The sequence below is a fragment of the Cnephaeus nilssonii genome (assembly GCF_951640355.1).
Source record: "Cnephaeus nilssonii genome assembly, chromosome: 6".
In the NCBI taxonomy this organism is placed as follows: Eukaryota; Metazoa; Chordata; class Mammalia; order Chiroptera; family Vespertilionidae; genus Cnephaeus; species Cnephaeus nilssonii.
Window position 1 is genome coordinate 32336843 of NC_137077.1, and position 16278 is coordinate 32353120.

The 16278-nt window shown below is 37.5% G+C and overlaps 1 protein-coding gene across 4 annotated transcripts in view; it reads right to left on the reverse strand.

The window, feature by feature from the left end:
- SOX5 (SRY-box transcription factor 5) overlaps positions 1 to 16278 on the reverse strand; it is a 950952-nt gene that overhangs the window by 880006 nt on the left and 54668 nt on the right. The window lies entirely within an intron of this gene.

The window sequence follows — 16278 nt, forward strand, 5'->3', positions numbered from 1 at the left end:
GCAAGTTCCCAAACTCTCATTTGTCAAATGAGAAGGAAGTTGTTGGAGAGAGAGGCAAACTGTTTAGGGTAGGGGGCTGAGTGGGTTTCTGTGTAGTTATCCCATACAGGCCTGGCAGAAACCCAGCAATGCCTCCTCAGAGTTTGCCTCCTTCAGAAGAGTAAGAGAATGCCAGAAGAGAATAAAGAGAAAAGAAGATGAGGCCTACCATTAAGGTTGCAGGCAATTTCACTTCCCTAAAAACCCTTGGGCCTCCAAATACATGGGAGCTTTAAGGAATTCTTGCTTCCAGATCTATCAGTAAAATTCAGAATTGTCAAGTGGAAAAAAATATATATACATCTGTCCAATTAACACTGAGCCATATTCAGGGGACAAGTTGGCCATATTCCTTGCTGTCCCAAAGACAGGCACCAGGAGGTCTCTTAACAGAAGACAAGGCTCTGATGGATAGAGAGGGATGTATGTTTTCACTTTCTCTTCCATATCATCTGGGGCTGATTTTTCCCTCAGGCTTTTCTAACCACACATTGGAGTTTCTGCCTGTGGTGGGGCAGGGGGGAGCGGGGAAAGCCCACAAATGCATCTAAAACTTTTTCTGACTTTTTAAAATTATATTAATATATAGTTTTTATTGATTTTCAGAGAGGAAGGGAGAGGGAGAGAGTGATAGAAACATCAATGATGAGAGTGAATCATTGATCGGCTGCCTCCTGCACGCCCTCTACTGGGGATGGAGCTCACAAACCAGGCATGTACCCAGACCAGGATCTCCTGGTTCATAGGTCAAAGCTCAACCACCAATGCTCAACCACCCAGCAACACTGGCCAGGTTCTAACTTTTAATGTGATGTAGAAAGACACCTAAATTCCAGTTCACCCCATACTGCTCACAGAGACAAAAGCCTAACAGCAAAGCTCCCTGGGGTTCACGAGTCCTCCTGCAGTTCCTGGCAGACTGCGCATATCCGTGTGCTGCTCTGTCACACTCGGTGGACCAATAATGGCACAGAACACACGCTGCCATCGACAGCCCCGACCATTTGTACCACCACACGGTGGTCTTCAGGTTCCACATCCCATCCATAGTCAGGACAAGAACAGCAACCAGAGCACCTAGAACAAACTCGGATTTTGGGTTGAACTTGTATGGAGTTCTTAATTTAAACATTGCTTCCTGGAATGTTGCCCTGTGGTTTCCCAAGAGTGTTCTTGAGTTGGGCAGTCAACATTCAGGGAGAAAAAAAGGAAAGAGATAGATGGCTTTTATAGTACGCGTAATATGACTTTCCTTTTTATTTACTGTAAAGTAAATTAGCCTGTTGTCCTTTTTTATGAGGCATTTTCTTTAAAGATGATCATTAGTACTATGCAAGCAAATTTTGAAACAGGTATAAAGCCAGTATGGCTGAGTGTGGCTGAAACCAGAACAGCTATTTTTTTTCCACTTACACAGGAAAATTCAGGGAAAAATTGGTTACATGGGCAACTCGCAGTTTCTTTTGGAATGCCTTCATGGAAACTCAGGCTGTATTTGATACACACACCATATTTTTTAATGGTGGCGTGTGGGTGGGTTGGAGACACATGAAGAGCTCCAAAATCCATATAAATATCCAACATGGGCATGGAGAAACTCTCTCATTTCCTTTTTATTGTCTACTGCTCATTAACTAACTTACTGGTAGCTTGATACTCTAATATTCCTTTATATACATTTTAACTTAACCGTTAGCACCAGTTTTCTAAAACATACAACTAAAAATGTTAATGCTCCCTCAAAAACGATTTTAAAAATAAAATTTAAAAAACACCAAAAGAGCTGCTGCATTTAAAACAAGAGGTAAGAGGAGCTTACCCCTATTCTTTTCAGCCCTAAGCCATCCAAGATAGACACACAAACCAATAAACAATAAACCTAACATCTCTTTCTTTCTTTCTCTCTTCATGCCAGGGTTACTGCCTGGGTGGCAGCCATTCATTCTGGCTTGTGTGCACTTGGAGTGAAGGGACTAGTTAATGGGGAAATTACAGATGGCTCTGTATGGTGGGTTCTCTTATTTACATTTGTGGTAAAACCCAAGGCAACTGATCTGTAACCATGACTTGAATCGAGCTCTTACATGGAAATTTTTCCAGCCTGTGGCAGCACCTAAACAGGCTTTCTGGGAAGGGTGTAGGAACCTACTCTTCCTACTGTAGCCTTTGCCAGAGTACTTTATTATACTAATCATGATTGTCCTGAACAGCCCTCCCACACCCATCCCCAAGGCAATGTTCACTAGAGTCACATGCTGCTGTCTGGTTAAAAAAAAAAAAAATTCTCAGGCAAAATTTTGGCTCTGAACGTTAAGAAATAATATCGAGTCACAAAGTGAAGATGTACAGAAGTCCTTTGAAGTAGAATAGTAACCAAAGCAGATTAAATTGACTAATACAACCATAAAGAAGAACAAAGGGATAAGGGACTGATGAAGGGACAAAAGGATGGATGTATGGAGCTCTGATAAATACTAGAATCACATTCAAATCCAAGGCTGTCCACTGCAATTAACACTCACGCTAAAAGTGCATAATGGAACTCAGTCTACCTTCCCTGCACAGTTTTCCTTCGTGGCAGGAGAAAATGCTTTGCCTCACACCATTGTGAGGACTTGCTGTTTCACACTCCTCGCAGAATTTTATTTTAAGGTAAATTATGAGCGAGCAAGTCACTGCATGTTCAGAACGCATTTGTCAAATTAGGAACCCAATGTCTTCACTCCAATTAATTGCTTTGAGGAGATAAGGTATAAACAACTTTGGTTAAAGCACGAACTATAAGCAGATACACACTCTCACCCAATTTCTGGTCATAATGAAATCCTTAAACTCAAACTAGTGAAAAGAGGAAGGAAGGACTACCATCTGTCTCTCCTTCGTGTTAGCCTGTTAGCTTCATAGTATCAGTGCCAACGAAAGCTCAACAACTGAAAGAGCTGTTGATGTTGGGACCTAAATGTCAGGTAATAAAAGAAATAAATGCCTTCTGATTGATTGTCTAGCCTCATTCCCCCTGATTTAAAAGTCCCTGAAAAGTTTCATCCTCTTGGTGTGAAGCAAAGATACATTTTCCCCCATAGGAAATATCTTGCCTAAAAGAAAATAAATTGTATACTATGGCACATCTATCTCGGGAAGTTTAGTAAAACTGAACACCTATAAAAAAGTGAAGGACAGGTTCTAGGCCATAGGGGGCAAGACCAGCAATGATTGTGAAATGATGAAAAGTAATCATTTTATAGACTTTGGTGAAGTTGCTTGAAAAGTCAATGATTCAATCCCCTCAAGTATTAATAGAAACAGATACTCAGGGTTATAATAAACACTTAAAGCCATCTTGTCACTGGCAAGTGATGCTAAACAACGTTACCATAACCGAATCGCTTCTTGGAGTCTACAAGTACTACTTATGTATTTTGTTCTAGATACTTCTGATGAAAATTGGCCTTTTATGAAAGAATAGGCTGTCAAATCGTGTAGCTTTATTGCTCTACACAAGGTCTCAGGTGTTGGGTTTAAGATGTAAAGTTTTATGAGTATATTAAAAAACTGTTTTAGGAAATAATACATTGAAATAAAATTCTAATATATATGAATACTGTTAAAGTAAGAAACATTCAACCTGTAAAGAATTTTTGTGAGTTTATTTGAGCCAAACTGTTGACAACTGCCAGGAAGCAGAATCTCAACTGTACTGAGATAATACTCTGGAGAACGGCAGTTTTTCACATGTTTTATACATTACAATCAAAGGAGGAGGCATTAAGTGGGTTACATGACATCCACTGATAATAGATCAGGGAGGTGGGAAAAAGCCAAGTGGGGAAACCTCTGGGATTGGATAAAAAATAAACTGATAGATACATGCTTCTTTTATGCAGGTGGGTATAGGATAGTCACAGTCAACAATTAACAACACAACAATAACAATGAGGGAATTGTGGTCTGTGCCCGGGCCTCATTTGTTGTGCCCTGAGGGGTCCTGAAAAAGGGAAGTTACATGTTACCCTGACATTCCACAGCTATGATATCTTAGATAGAAAAAGATAATAGACTCAGTAAAGATGGAAGGTGATCTTTGTCAGGGAAGATACTGGCCTAAGACATGACTACCCACTATAAACTGCTTTTGAACTAAAAGGCTTTAATTTCAGACCATCCTTTGTGGTTACTTTAGGTCTCGAGTTTGCAAGGCCGCCACCCAGGCCTTCCCTGAGTTAGGTTAGCATGTGGCCCCTTTTTGTACCATTCAAACCTTTTGTTGACTTCTTTCCCTCTTTCTACTTCATTAAGTAAAATATTTTAATTGTCTTGAGTAAAATTGATAACGTAACAAGGTCTTTCCCGTTTTTTAATACCTTTATCTACTTTTTAGTTGATTTGCCAAAAAGGCTTGGTGGCCTGAAGGAATCCCATCTTTTGTTAGGACTCCTTGCTGGGACTTTGTGAGGTTTGCATAGCTTACAGCTTCCTCTAAATGATACCCTTCTTTACACTATGGTGTTTTGTGTGTGTGTATGTGTGTGTGTGTGTGTGTGTGTGTGTGTGTGTGTGTGGTGTGGGGGGTTGTCTATTATCATTTTATTCCACTGAGAAGACTTAAAATCTCTGTTTAAAAGTCAGTGTCAGCAATACTCAAACTTGTCAAGATCATCAAAAACAAGGAATGTATAAGAAACAGTCATAGTCAAGAGAAGCCTAAGAAGATATATTATTAAATGTAATGTATTACCCTGGATAGAGTCCTACAACAGAAAAAAAAAGGATATTAGAGAAAAACTAAGGAATCAAAGGATAGGCTTTAGTTAATAATATCAATAATTATTGATATTAATTTTTCCTTAACTATAATGTAAGTAATGTGCCTTAACTATAATGTAAGTAATGTGCCTTATTAAGTAAGATATTAATAATAGAGGAAACCGTGTTGGGGTTATATGGGAACTCTTTGTACTGCTACTCTTCTAAAATCAAAAGTGTGCTTTAAAAAGACAGTGCCAGTAATAATGCAACTGAACCCTCTTTAAATGTAGAAGTACTTGTGTCGTTGGATAACTTGGTCAGTTGTAGAATGTATTGGGTGATGCAAAAGAACGGAAAAAACTGACACAAGCTCTTTGGAAATAATGATATCTACCGAGATTCCCTGCCCACAGTGAAAATGATGTCAAGGTTTTCATGCTCTAAATAGAGGGAAAATATCTGGATGAATCGTACCGAGGTGTAGAGCAGACACATAGAGTGGGAGTAACTCCGCACCCTTCTCTTTCCCCCACAGCACATAGGACTAGGCAGGGAAATGAAACACACACATAGCTCCTCTTGCACTTGAGCCCTGATGGGTTTACTGCTCTCTGAAGATCTGTTGCCAAGGCAAGAAACTGAAATATGTTTTCTAAGCCAGGCCTTCCAATAAAAATGACAGTGGATAGTAATACCTTTGAAAGCCTTAAAGTGCTTCACATTTATTATTTCATTTTATCCTCACAACTGTATAAAACAGACAGCATAGATTATTATTATTATTATCATAATATATGGAGAAAACAGAGACATGAAAAGGTTATGAAATTGACCTTAAGTCACATCATAAATAAATAACTGAATTCAAGCGAGGATCCAACTCTCCCAACTTCAACCTCCCACCTGAAAATAATGTACTTTCAAGAAAAAAATTGTCTTATCTTAATATTCTGTTTTATAGTCCAACACACACCATTCCTAGTGTAACGGAAGTCTATGGTGAGGCAGTTCCAATGAACCACGATTTCCTGTAAAATGTTAACGTTCAACAAGGTAAACAGGCCATGATAGTGTGAGAGAAAGTTGATCACTCTTTCCCTCAGTATCAGTGTAATAAAAACAAATACTGAAAAATAGTATTGCTTACAGAATTAATTATTTACAGAATTCAACAGATTCATCTCCAAGCATTATGACTAGAGTGCCATTGCATGTTCTATTATCTTTACCTTTAAAAAGTTTTTATCCTCCAATACCATGAGAGCATGGCAACTTGGAATATTCACTTGCTAATCTGCCATTAAGAGGCACATTTTTAAAGCCTCTAACAAAAGAGTTAAAGTCCATCTTGTTTCCAATGAACCACTGTCAAATTAAAGATATCTAGGTATAAGCTGGCATTTACTCAAGGCAGTGAAGTTTAGTTCTTGTTCAATTCGGTTATAACTAACAATGTATCTGAGTGGTTTAGTCATTCAGTGACTATCTATTATTGGATGTCTTCCATGGGCATTGCACCTGAATATGGACCTAATATGAATAAGGCATAGCCTCTGTGTATTGGAAACTTAAGTCTAATCACGGGAAGCCAGTAGAATTAGGTACAGAATCAGAACACTTGAAGGGAATAATATTATTATATTCCTCTTGTTCTTGTTCTGTTTCCTTCCTCTCCAAATGAGCCCCAAAAGTAAAGTACTAAGAAAGTAATTCAGAAAAGACAATTCACAGAACGCTTCTCAGGAACTTTTAACCTGCTTTCACTAAAGAGTATCAACCAATAATGAATCTGAATAAAGGTTTCTTTTCAGTTTCAGAGCACATTTGAGAACAATGGCTGCTATGAGGTCAACTTCCAGAATAACAACATCAAAAACATACAAGTCATTTCCGGTTTAAGTTCAAGGATCTGATTAAAGACTGTGTTTTAAATTGTGAAGTGTATCTCATGACATACTAACATCTGAAATTGCATCATTTATGAATAATTACGTATTAACTAATATACTCATACAAGCTATAGATTTGAGAATAAAAGTCAAAAGAACCACAGGGTTGGGGAGAGTGTGGTAGGGCAAGGAATGCAGACCTACATCTAAAGTGAGGTTCCAAGAGAGTCCTTTTCTAGAAAAGTCAGACAGAGGTGGGATTTGACTCTGGATAATATCTGATATAAATTACTCTCGGCTTTTAAACTATATTTGAGAATAAACATGAAGTAAACCCCGTAACTTTAATTTATTGCCATAGAATAAAGTTATGTGATTTACTTTATGGGATTGAAACAGCTTAATCTTATAACCAAACAGATTTAAAGTTGAAGAACAGTATTCTCTATACCCTTTGATCCAAAAGGTATGGAGGGTTTTGTGTGTGCATGTGTGTGTGTGTGTGTGTGTGTGTGTGTGTGTGTGTGTGTGTGTTTGGGGGCAGAGGGGCATGGAACTCCAGAATCTTAATAACTGCAATTTCTGTTCATTTTCAAGCAACCCCTACAAAAGCAAAATTACCTATAAGGGAGAGTAATGACTAAATATTGGAAGGATATTTAACCTTTTGCACTCAGATGTCGAGTGTGACTCGACACGGTTAGCATTAGAATAAAGGAATTGAGAAAAAAGCAAGCGAGTGCAAAGGGTTAAACTTGACCCAAACTTATTGAAAAAGTCCATTTGAACTATAAACTCCTGGAAACATGGTTTGCGTCTGTCCTTCTTGGCTTTGTCTATATGAAAAAGAACATTAATTACAGAAAGTCTCATTCATTTTTAACACTTCTCGCAGATCCTTTCTTATCTTCCAAAAATAATCCAGCTTCACCCTCATGTTTAAGGAAGTGAGAATTCCAGAAATCTTAATTGCCTGGCTCAAAGTAGCCAAGCTTCCCAATTTCCAGGTAACTTATGTAATATTACTGGGAGTAACAGGAGAGAAACAAAACAACTGTACAAAAAGCCTTGAGGGATTTTTCTATTTGGCTGGTTAAAATGTTCAGAATTATTTACGAGCTGGAAAAGAAACAATAAACCACACCCTCAAAGTGCTCCAGTCTGAATTCCACCATTAGTTTTGTACCATGTTTTCCAATCCAAAATTTCAGTATATTAATGAAACTAAAAGGAAAGAGCACCCCAAAAATGTGCCTATGTAACCTGAGCTTGCCTGAAATAAAACTTCTAAAACATAATTTGGTTAAAGAATATAGACCGAATTTATTAGGTAACACTTACTGCTTATGCATATACAAGTTCACTGGCTTTTTCCCAAGATAAAAATGCTCATCTCTCCACTATTTGTGGTTTCTACAAGTGCCATTAAACATGAAATTTCTTATGACACAGAGCTGTCTGGGACTTCATACTGAGGAAGCTGTTAGAAAATGATCTCACCTATAACACAGTCCTTCAACAAAGATGCTAAAGATAGTGCTAATAACACACATAATGATACAAGTTCTACAATATGGCATCAGCAGGGCTATAGTTTCTCATATAATTTTACAGTTGGATCAATTATGGAAGAAAATTAATAAGGTATATTTAGATTGTGACTTTTACCTCTCTCCAAAATAGTGTTTGCTGTATGTCTCAGATGCCACACAAGGGAAAAAAAAAGTTTTTGTTTGAGTCTTCTTAAAGACTATGTCACTCTGTTTCACCTTATTAACTACCAATAGAATCATCCTAAAATCCCAGATAATGTGGGCAAAGAGGTCAAGGACTGATTTGAGAGCCTGAAAGAATTTTAAGGAGAGCCTTGCAACAGTGACATTGTGGAGAGCCTTTGTTCTAGTGTTTTGGTGATTTATTTATTAGGGCTTTGTCATATGTCAGGCATCATTCTCAGTGTTTTGCATGGTAAGATTTATGACAGACTAATAAGGTAAATAATAGTATCACCATTTGACTCATGTGGAAACAAAGTCCAAGAGAAATTAAGTAACTTTCCAAAGATCCAGCAAGTCACTGACAGAGTTGAGGTTTCTGCTCAGACAATCTGAATCCCTAATTCACTCTCTTATCCCCTTTGCTGTACTACGCCTATCATATTAGCGTATGCTCTTTCCATCTCTTTCTTCTTCAAAGGATCATGATTATGGCCACCAGTAAAGATGCAAGTATAAACTTGACTCTTTCTGCTTCAGTAAAATATTAATTTCAAACACCTATGCCAATAATTTCTCAGAATCCCCCCATTCATTCATTCAACAATTCCACAAATATTTACTGATTGCCTCTTAGATATGAACAAAACTAATACCCCAAAAAGAGCTAACAATCCATTACTTTTAAAGGGCTATACAAATAATTGACATAAATTAAATGAATTGCAAAGAATCAGATCATTACCCTCTTGTGCCTAAATCTTTGCCAAGAGCTTCAAATCAACACACTTTGCACTGGTTCACAAATCCCTACATGAACTTGCCTCTCCCCAGCTGTCTCAGGGCATCTCTTACTACTAAGCCCTTGGCTCAGTGTGCTGCAGACACTTGACCTTCCTGTTATTCTTAGAACTCACCAAGATTTCTACTGTCTCAAGACCTTTGTGCCTTTTTCCTCTTCTCCCAGATCTTCCCAGGGCTGGCTCCTTGCTTTCAAGTCACAGCCTAAAACGACCTTCTCCAAGAGACCTACCCTTAACCACCCAATCTAATCTGGCCTACACTCTCTTTCCCCCTAACCCATAATTGTGATAATTTCATCATTATTATCTAATGTATTCACAGCATGTGTTGGCATCAGAAAGTAAGTATTTTTTAAATTGTATTTGCTTCTTTATGGTCTGCAACCCCACCCTCAACCAGAAGGCAAGGCCCATAACACCAGGCGATTTGTTCTTGCATTTCCTGGACAAGGAAGTTTTCACACGTTAATAGCACGAGATAGGCCCTTTAAAAGAGAGGTGGCGACTTAGCAATGATGAGTGCTATGGGCTCTGCAAGGAAAGAGAATGCACGAGGAAATACACAGAGGAGGGGGTCTAGAGCATGTTCAGGGAAGATAAAGGTAGAACAGTTTAGTTTGGAAGATACACACCCTAACATAGGAGAAGTCGATTGAGTGAACATTATGGAGGGTCTCCAGTATCAGGAGGGATCCACAGAATGCTTCATAGCAAGGAAGTGGCAGAGGCAATGCATAACATAGCATTAGATAGATTAACGGCAAAGGAAACTAATAACACTTTAAGTCATTCTGATTAAAAAAAAAAACTAAAAATCTCTGCCTTTTTTAAAAATAGAAAACTCTCAAAAGAGAACAGAAGAACTATGAACTTGGTGCTATTAACTATTGGAACAGAAAGTACAATGTTATGAAGTATAAAGTTGAACATCATGATGAAATGTGTTTCTCTAATATCTGTTCAAAAGCCTTTTGCAAAATAAACACAGATTTATTATATCAAACCACCCAAAGTGACTCATCTCTTTGGAAGTGCGTTTCTGGCATCTTCTTTCCTCGGGTCTCGAATTCTTTGAGAAAGTCACGCAGATTAGTCGCCTGATGACAGTACAGAAGTCAGAACTCAAAACCCTAAATCCACTTCTGCCACCGACGTGCTGCCTGACATGGAGCCTTATGTCACTTTTGCATTTGCAAAATCTTTATGTGGCAAATGTTTTCTAAATTAACTCATCAGTGACTGGCAAGTAATACAAATTTTGTAAATAATCACACTAATACATCAAAATACATAGATAGCCTTTTATTGAAGTCCCTTACAAAGTATTCTTGCATGATCCTGTACTTAATTTTTTTTCTCAATGAGGCAGTGAAAGTAGAAATATCCACATTAAAATATAGGGTAACCCAAAAAAATGTATATACCCAGTGTGAGTAGTTATAAAGGCAATGTATATTAAAATACATTTCATTTTCAAAATTGAGCTATCAGCTGTTAAATATGTATATATTTTGGGGGGACACCCTGTATTTGGATGTGTGCCCTACAAACAGTGGCTCAGTCCTTAAAATTTCCCAGATAACAAAATTGAAAAAAAGTGCTTTTTAAAAGACATGACGATGTAAACACAAGGAAGTTTAAAATAACACTTGTATAAACTGTTTGAATTGAAGAGAAAAAAGCACACACCCAAAAGACTTTTGTCAGAATAAAAAGAAAACAAATCCCAAATCCTGACAGCAACATAAAAGCCAAATTCTCCCCCTTCCTTTCATAATGGCTTTTCTATTGAGTTTCATTTTGACCTTTCATTACTTTCCCAACGTTGAAGGATATTGCCTTTCAAAACTCCCCATTTCTCTGCTGGTTGTACTATTATTCTGTCCCCCATTGTTGAGAGTTCTTAGCCAACGCCATCCAAGTGTTGGCCTCCCCTAACAAATAGAAACCAGCATTTTTACACACTTTCCACTTTAAATTTATACCCTGCATTAAAAAAAGAAAAAAGAAAGATAACCACTAATCTATAAACATACTAAGAAACAGAAAAGGTGTTATTCTTGGCTAGAAAGAAGCCATGTGTATTATATTCAATCAATAACCAATGCACCCTCCCCCCTCCAACCCCCTCAGGGCAACAGGATGTTCCATGTAGGAAAGAAAAACAGCCTTCCTTCATCAGTCAGAGCTGCGAGGAGGGGGAACCAACTGCATGATCTGATTGATAAAGTTTCATCACAAATTAGCCCATCTCTGATGAAAACAAGCAAGGCAGAGACTACCACAATTTTGTCCTCATAAATTAGCCAACCAGACACACACCACACAGGGCTTGCCACACGAGGGGCAACCTAATTTAATTAATTCATACCCAGCACCTCATTAAGAGCAGTTTTAGCACTAAGGGTGTGATCTTGTTGAGTCTGCATTATTTTCCACAAAGATGCCCACTCAGTTGTCAGGGATGAGAGGCCTGGAGAGGGGCAAGATACATGCCTCTGTGTAGTTCTGCAGCTGAGAAGATCTAGCCAAGGGAAGAATAACATGAACAGGCTCTATATTCCCCCAACCCAGTGGTTGGCAAACTCATTAGTCAAAAGAGCCAAATATCAACAGTACAGAAATTTCTTTTGAGAGCCAAATTTTTTAAACTTAAACTTCTTCTAACGCCACTTCTTCAAAATAGACTCGCCCAGGCCGTGGTATTTTGTGGAAGAGCCACACTCAAGGGGCCAAAGAGCCGCATGTGGCTCGCGAGCCGCCGTTTGCCGACCACGGCCCCAACCCAAGGGGGCATATTCAAGACTTAAGCACTAGTGTTCATATGAATAGGTTACATTTTACTTTTGCTTTTATTACATGTTCCAAACTTTCAAATAGTACTAAAAACAAATACGTTTCCTCACTGGCACAGTATAATTCTTAGCTGATACAGTAAACAGGAAAAAAGAAAGAAAATGGATTGTATGTAAAATGAACTTGTATGCATAGTTTTTTTATCAATTCATAGGACAAGATCTTAGTTTCTAAATACCATTCTCCATTGGTATGTAGCTGCAGATAAGGGGACTCTTTGAAGTAGCTGATTCCAGTGATGGGGCAGGGGAAAGACAAGATGAGCCTGTAACATCTTGTGGTGCCAGAAAATAAGAAAGTGCTAGAAAAACACACACACACACACACACACACACACACACACACACACAAAAAAAAAAAAAAAAAAAAAAAAAAACAGGAGCCTCTTAAAAGAACACAGGAATCAACCTGAACAGTTCCCAAAGGCCAAAAAAACAAAAGATTTGAGCAACAAAATAATAAAGTTATTAATAGACTATAAACCATAAAGTAAAAATAAATACCCATGAGTCTGTGATGTAGAATCAATTTAATTTATTAGTGGTGTGAATTCATTATTGAATATGCAAACAAATAAATTGGGGAGAAGGAACAGCTCTTCCCTACAGAAAAGTTCCAAATAAAAGAAGGCAATGCAAAATCACCATTAGAACACGATAGTAATAATTGTTGCAAGCAAGATCTACCCATGGGTGCTACAATCAGTGGGAAAGGGTTCAAAAAGAAACAAGATATTTGCATAACTCTTGTATTTACCCTCAGGACATTTATTAATTCAATGGGGAAAATAGTAAATTGACAATGAAGAAATACAGCAGATATCACCTTAACCAAGTTATCGAGATTAACATAAGCATAGTGTCATAAAAATAGTGTACTTCCTCATATGATGCCCTTAGAAAAACATGCCTCTTCTGTGGTATTCTGGTCAAAAATACATATCCTCAATCTGGTCATGATAAATCAAACCCAAACCGAGATATATTCAGCAAAATAACTGACCAGTAATTATCAAAGTTGTCATGGTCATGAAAGACAAGGTCATGGTTGAAGAAGTATTATAGATTGGAGGAGACTAAGGAGGTACAATAGCTAAATGAAATGTGGGATTCTGGATAGGAACTAAGATCAGAAAAATAACATTAGTAGAAAAACTAAGTGAAATCAGAGTAAGGACTGTATTTAGAAACAATATTATATAAGTATTCATTTCCTCGTTTTGATCACTGTACTATAATTATATAAATTGTTAACATTAGCAGAAGCTGAATAAAGGATATAAGTAAACTCTGTATTATTTTATAACTTTTTTATAAGTCTAAAATCAATTCAAAATTAAATATCTTTAAAGAAAAATCACAGACCAAAAAGAAGAGGGAATAGTATCAGAGATTCTACAAGGAAGCTGATAAAACTCACTGTAGAACCACCAGTCTAAATGAACAGTCATCCAAATTGAACAGTTACTTTTTTTTGTTTGTTTCTCATATTAGAAATCCAAAGTTTTTTCCAACCAAATTATAGGAGAACATATAGTTAATGTTTTACTTTCTTTAACTCTAGGGCTATTTCCCTGTGGCCTTGCTTCATAGCAGTCTTTTAAAATATAATTAATAACTAGTTGAGTTAAATTGGCTTCCTTATAATCTAATTTTCTTATGGGACTATTCTAATCATTATTGCACATAATACTTTCAACACTATGCCTTTAAACTGAAAGTATCAGACTCTAGGCCATGTCAACAGCTCCAATGTGCTTATTCTTACAGGAATATATGGTCACTGATCTAAATATGAGGCCAAGACAAACTTTAGGGTCCTGAAAATGATGTATTCAAAAATATTAAACATTTTCAAATATATAAAAATTACAGGTTACTAAAAGGGTTTTCACTTAAAAATATACCTAATTCGCAGGTATATTTTTAAGAGTAAAAATAGTTACCAATAAAATATGCAAATATAGCAACTTTAAGTAGAATTAAGGTTATTACACAAAAATACAAGCATGCCACAATCTCTTTCATGGCAAACCTAATATTTAAAGCATATGTACATTACACTGAGTGGCCAGATTATTATGATCTCTGAACGCATAATAATCTGGCCACTCAGTGTGTTTGTGTGTGTATATATATATATATTAGAGGCCCGGTGCATGAATTCATGCATGGGTGGGGTCCGGCCAGCCTGGCCAGGGGGTGGGGACATGGGCGGTTGGCCGGCCTGCCTGCTGGTTGAACTCCTGGTGGAGGGGACAATTTGCATATTAGCCTTTTATTATATAGGATATACACCGAGTGGCCAGATTATTATGCACTCAGAGATCATAATAATCTGGCCACTCAGTGTATTTTCAAAATACCCATCATGTTTCCAAAATTAATGACAAATGCAAAAAGAGTAGAGAACTACATAAATAAATTATATACATAGACATTCAAACAGAACCTACTCTTCTTTCTTTTTGCTCACAATGGCTAATGATATGAACTCCTCTAATTTTCATTTTAAACAAAACCTGATCTTCTTTGAGTTCATACTGACCTTGATGAGTGAGTGGATTAAAAAGCCTAGCAAACTGAGCCTAGAGCCAATCCGAAAAGGTGCAATTGCAATATTTCCAACCACCTAGGCTGCTCTCACTTTTTTTTTTCATGCTGCATCTAAGATAAGATGAAGTGCAAATGAGAAAAAAAAGATCAAAACTATTTCAAGTATTACCTCTCAATCCCAGGGTTTGCAAACTGTGCAGAGAGAGGAGGCAGTACAGATAAGGAAAGACTAAAAACCCGAATCTTTGTAGGAGACTTTGGGATTTAATGGCAGTACTAGGAAAATAGTTTGGAGATCGCACCACGTTGCACACGTATGCCTAAATCTGGAAAAGACAAGGAAGCCCCATTGTGCCCTGTTTGTTGCTGACTTATTTTTTAAGCATCAGAAACAATGGCTCAAACTGCTAAATTGGATCAGTACCTGTGTAATATCAGTACTGGGCTTGGAAATGACAGCTTGCAATGTGGAAAACCTTGAGTTATATCAGCAACAAAGAAAGAAGCCATAGAAACAAAAGAGACAGTGATGTGGAAACTTGTCAGAGGAATAGGATCAATATAGAGAACAGATGCTATGGAAATGAAAAAATAAGAAAAAGGTGGTGGTTTCTTGAGGTGTTATTGAATTATGTAACAGCTGAAAAAAATTTAGAAGAGTCAGTATGTGTCATGCTTTTAGCATGGACCTTCTTTTGAATATGTCAATATTTAGCCATCAGGTAAATAAACCTAACCATAAGAACTGTGTAAACACACCCAGAGAAAAACAGGTGCTCTGGTAACAAAACCTATTCACAGCATCACACTGCTGTTATACAGCTAAGTTCCTCTCCATCTGAGGCAACCAACCAGCCAAGTGGATCAAAAAGCAGTTTTTTTCTTTATTTTACAGGCAGTTAATACACAACTTCTCAAATACATGCCCTGTGAGTGAATCCATTTTTATGTCAAACACTGTCCTAATAATGTATGTCATTAAGATTTTCCTGCTCCCATACCTGGAAGATGAAGGTTTGGGGGGCTGGGTGTGTTGCATATGGTGGTGCAGCAAGCAGAGGGTAATTTCTCCAACAAATACATACTTCTACATTCACTGGCATTTCCTACCTTCCAAATTTCTCAAGCCCTTTTCACAACTCTGTCCGGTACAGCTGAAGCATACATACGTTTACTGCATTTTGTTCTAAGCATTTCATACATATGTACTAATTTAATCCTTAAAAAACTACTACGAGGTTGGTTAAATTACTAGAGATGATGAAATTGAGATATGGGAGTCATCCAAGGTAAACAATGGTCAACATGGAATTGAGTTTAGGGGTGTTGGTGCCACATCTGATAATTTTTTAATCTCTACTATCTCTTTAGTAGTTTGGGCAATTTCTACATGTTATCTTTTGGAATGACTGAATGGTACCAACACATGACTCACTAACAGCCCTTCCCACTTCTTTGTCATAAAAAACCCCACTGCAGTCCCTAGACCTGTGGGCTCTGAGCCTTTGACTCACTGCCACTTCGGGTTGGGTGAGTCCCTGCCTCTTCGGTTCCACTTCCGGAAGACTGAACTCCCCATTGCCATCTCCTTACATCCCCGAGCTAGTGTGATATTTTTCTTACCCCATCTGTTGATTTCCTATGGATAATTAAAGAAATAAGACTTATATAAGAA